Here is a 5,328-nt window from a genome sequence, read left to right as displayed (position 1 = left end):
ATATATATCGCCTTAATTTATATTTTATATTTATATAAATAAATATATATTAATATATGTAAATTGTAATTATTTGAAGAATTTAGAGAAGTATCATAATGAGTACAGGAAAATAGGGGTATGACAGAAGAAAAAGTATTATTTCATGTTTCTTTTCCCCAAATAAAATTTAAATTTATTAAGAATTGGAACTACCTTATCATATAAATATTTTGTGCCTTCATATTACTTACCGTAGAATTCAAGTTAAAATAAATGTTCAATGAATATTTGATTAATATTTTCTTAAAGCTTGCTAGATTTTTTTTTTACAAGAGATTTCTTGTATTTCAGCAAGTAATCTTTTGACTTCAGTCACAAATAGCATAAAGATGGATGGCTTTCGTAGAAGAGTTTATTTTCCCTTGCTGTCTCAATGACTGAAAATATATTTCTTATAAATTTACATGTTTTACTGCATTAAGTAAAGTCAAATAGAACAAAGACCAAGAAACATCAACACATCTGAGGTTTCTCCATATTTGTTTCATTAATTTATTAATTGCCAAATACTGGTTGAATTCTAACTCAGGATTGACCTTCTGAGTTATAGATAAAAGTGAATACCAGTCCTGATAGTTCCTGGCTTCTTGTTATCATACCCCAGTTTACAAAATCTGTACCTTATTATCATAAGTTCTTGCTTGTAGGTTCAGTATTTCCAATGCCAAATTTTTCTAAATCTTTAAGAAACTTCTAGTTAAGTGATTCTGCAAGATTATGCTCTTCTGTGATTTCCTCCAGAGAATTAGACATTCTGCTTATAGGATTTTATCTTATCTACCAAGGTGTTCCTACAAAACTTGAGTTAGGCTATCTCATTAATTTAGCAGTTTACAGGCTGATTTGTAGAAAGTAAGAGGCCAACAATTTTTTTTCTCTTTTTAAAAATAATCCTAGCATGTGTTCTCCATTGTAAAATTATATTACATAATATATTACTTTAGCTCATGAAAATCGATTCAATCCTTCAAAGAGATGCATTGAACAAAGTCACACATGTCAAAAGGACCATTTGAGTAAGCTAAGATGTAAGAAAATTTTTTTTCACCTCTACTATCTCAAAGATTACAAAATTGTACTTACGGTATCTAAAATTTTTGATGGTTGGGAAAACTATTATGTACAAAGACACAAGATTGAAAATTATTTTTATATATCTCAATGAAATGCCTTAAAAATATGTATAAAAGCATGTGCAGAAAGGCTCCAACTTGTTCACCTGTGGAAACAGCCCAAATATAAAAGTACTTGGCCAAATAGATCAAAAAAATTTTTGACAAATTATTTAGTAGACTCTGCATTTGTGATTTTAATTTCTGTTTCACTATCAAAAAAATCTGAAGCTATTACACAGACAGTAATGATAATAAGGCTTTTTGGTCTCGCAGTGAAGTTTCTCTGAGTCTCTTGTTCTTTGCGTGTAAAGTGGCAGTTAGTCTCTCAGCTTAATGAGTTTAACAAAACAATGGAAAATCTTCAAACCTAATGAAGCACTTTAAATGTAAAGCATAGAAAACTAAAGGTTGGACCACAGCTGTAGACTCCCTTGCCACACACATCAAAAAAAAAAAAAAAAAGAGATGGCCGGTTAAAGCATAAATTTATCACAATGAACATTTAGAAGAAAATTGAAGTTCACTTGAAGAAATATGTAGTGTTTTCCACCTTTCATTGAGAGAAAACTATCTGTAATATAATTTGAATTATACATACACAGATAAATGTATATGCATTTATGCTGTACTTCACAAATCCTGCACACATTTAAAAGCTCTGCTGCACAAGGCTTCACTGAATAAATTACTGTTTTGTGATGTGCTATGACCAAAAACAGGGCTGAAGTTTAAGATGCTCGTGCATGGCAGGATGTTATGGATTCTGGAAGATTGAAGGCAAGGCTAAGCTAAAAGCAATTGACGTTATCACAGAGTTTAAAATCCAACTGCAAGGACTTTTCTGAAGTTCAGATTGTTACACAATCTCTCTGTGTGAACACATCTCTGTTAGATTTAATTTACAAAGAGATTTAATGCCACATTAAAATAAATAAATATAGTGAACAGTGACAATGAAAAGTAAATTAAGATAAAATGTATATGAAAATAATTTGACTTATATAAAACACTAATAAATCAGCTTAAGGTCAGTAAAAAATGATGATGCATTCTGAATTACAGATTTTTAAAAAGGAATACTAATTCTAAACCCAAGGAACCGGATCAACAAAGTGTCTTAAATTTAAATATATTGTTTTAATATAAGACAAACGTTTTAATTAGTGACATTGTGTTAAATTTTAATGTTAATTACTCAGCATGGTTCTGAAGATAAGCAGTTGAGCTCCAGGTTTGCACAGTTTGGTCGTGGTAAACAACTTAACCTCTGAAACCTTAGTATCCTCACTGGAAAATGTGGGCTATTGTAAATTTTCCCATCTACATTGTTGCTTGGGGTATCCTGTGAAAAACTAGACATAAAATATTTTAAAACTAGAACATCATGCATAATTTAGTTGCTATTCTTGTTATTATTTTTCTCCAGTTCTGTATTGTAACAAAATATATGTAATGCTTTTCAAGATATTGTGGAGCAATTATAAACATGTTTTATGTACTGGCTTTTGAACATATTATCTCTTTATGAACAGAGAGAGACTGAAATATTACTGCATTGTCTTTTAATATATTACTCTGAGCATGACTGGCCCTTAAATCAGGCTGTCAGCGAGTGTGATCAAACTGTCTGAGTATTTCTATTTTTGCCATGGATATTCAGCAAATGAAAAGTCATATTATGGTCATTGATGTTTAGAAAACACTTTTAAAAACATTGGGATTGATGGGAGTATTGTTCAACAAATAACTTCTCACCTTCTCCTCCCTTTCGGAGAAAAGTATATTTTCGTGCCCAACAGACTATGGGCTTGGCCATGTGGTTTGCTTTGGATAACAGAATGAGAGAGAACATTATGTAAGCAAAGCATCAAAGTGCACTCAAGGGATTTGGCTACTGTTTGGGTTCTGGCCATCAGTTATGAGACAAACAACCACCTCGTGATTGCTGCTACTTCAGCCTGGGACTCAGATCCATACACAGAATTTAACAAAAACCTGGGCAAGCTCAGCTGACTCAACAGCCTGAAGCAGCCTAGATCAGCCAAAGTGCAGCAGTAGACACAGGACCAAGAAGTACATCTTCTTGCTATTTTAAGACATTGATATTTTAAGACACTGAGTTTCAAATAATTGTTGCTACATATCACTGCAGCCTTAGCTGATTGATACAAATAACTAGTCCAAATGTCCTAAATAAATAAGTGGATTAAACTCTAGCATATAGTAGGCTAAGGCTGTGGGTTGGAAGATAATTCTTCATGGGCCTAATATTTTTGTACTTCGTGTGAGGAGAGGCCTCCATAGCTTTTTTTTCCAAACTAGATTTCCAGATATGTTTATATAGCAAACAGCCATGGAAGATAGCTAGACTAACTTGTTAGTTTGCAAGGAGAACAAAATCTTAGATCCTTCTTAGTCTTGACAACGTGACCAAGATCCAACAGTTAGAGAAAAAGGTCTGTTCTAACACTAGATCTTATAAATCTTATAAACCTACAAATTGTTAAAAAAAAAAAAAAAAGCATAATTGTCATAGGTCTATGCAACTAATCAAGGTATCAATAATAATTAAAAGACAAATACGGGCTTCCCTGTTGGCGCAGTGGTTGAGAGTCCACCTGCCGATGCAGGAGACGCGGGTTCGTGCCCCGGTCCGGGAGGATCCCACATGCCGCGGAGCAGCTGGGCCCGTGAGCCATGGCCGCTGAGCCTGAGCGTCCGGAGCCTGTGCTCCGCAACGGGAGAGGCCACAACAGTGAGAGGCCCGCGTACCACAAAAAAAAAAAAAAAAAAAGACAAATACAAGAAATTAAATCTGAACCATTAAGTGAGGATTATATTATATATATAATGTAATATACATATAAAATGTAATATGTTATATATAATTGAATTGTAATATCTAATTATATAATAACGTAATATATAATGTAAAAGAGTGCCTTCCATATATACACCCTTCCAATATATATAATCATATATATACTATATGATTATATATATATATATATATATATTAAAAGAGCTCCTTCCAGTAGCAGTTTGGAACTAACTCTGATAATTTTCTTTTCAAGTACTTATTGTTTAAGGAGAATCCCAAAGTACACTTGCTTAATCACCTAACATTACATATTAGTAAATTATACAAGAGTAAGGATTTACTGCAGTTTCAAACTCAGATACAATGAATTTGCCAATTGTATATATTTGCTGAGATTTGGGAATGAGAAAGACAATATTTAAATATAGAAGACCAGTTCAAATAGCAATTTACAAATTATGTAGTACAGCGTTTTTTATATATATATATATATATATATATATATATATATATATATATAACAGCCTCCAAGATTTCAAATAAGTAATATTCTCAAAGGAAACAAGTAAAAATATTGTGTCCGTGTATATTTACTAACAGAACTTGTGGAGTTGTAGAGTTGGCATTCCCAGCTAAAGATTCCCTCTTGTATCTAACGTAATTCTATATTTTAAGCTTATATTTTTGGCCTGCGCTTTCTGTTGGAATTTAGCTCTTCTATACATGGACTGCCGTATTTGACAAGTAAGAGATCTGTTGAAGCAGCTGCTCCATATTTTGTTTTACACACAACACCAGTGCTATTTCTCTGCATGATAGATGACTATTACAGCTAATGCCATCAAGCAAAATACATGGATGTTGCGTATATGTTCAAAGACCCACATTTTGGAAATAATAAGTATAATGCTGTTTTTGATATATTGCTTATAAAAATAACTCAATGCCCTCACTGATTATGGCTATACCAAGATAGATGTATTTTTGACTATTTCATCATCACTATGTCTAAATCCCTGAGTCAATTCACCAGTTACTAACCAGAATTTAGGCACACGTTTTGTTAAGAGAAATGTGCATATAAAATACTTTAGTGCTTAAGATTAAGTATATCATTTACTGCCTTAAATTTAAAAAAATTCTTATCTCAAGAAGAAAGAATATTACACAGAGCCTTTTCATTTTTCTTCCTTCATGTCTTCATTCACTTATATATATATATAAATAAATTCATTCATAAAAATTTATGTATTTGTTAGGTTCTATAAGTACTTTTCTTTAAACTTCCATCTAGATAGATAACGAAAACAGTTCGATTGAGTTATATCTAATTAGTGTTTTCTATGGGGA

This window comes from Delphinus delphis, chromosome 1, assembly GCF_949987515.2.
Source record: "Delphinus delphis chromosome 1, mDelDel1.2, whole genome shotgun sequence".
NCBI classification, from domain to species: Eukaryota; Metazoa; Chordata; class Mammalia; order Artiodactyla; family Delphinidae; genus Delphinus; species Delphinus delphis.
This window is presented reverse-complemented; position numbering follows the sequence as displayed.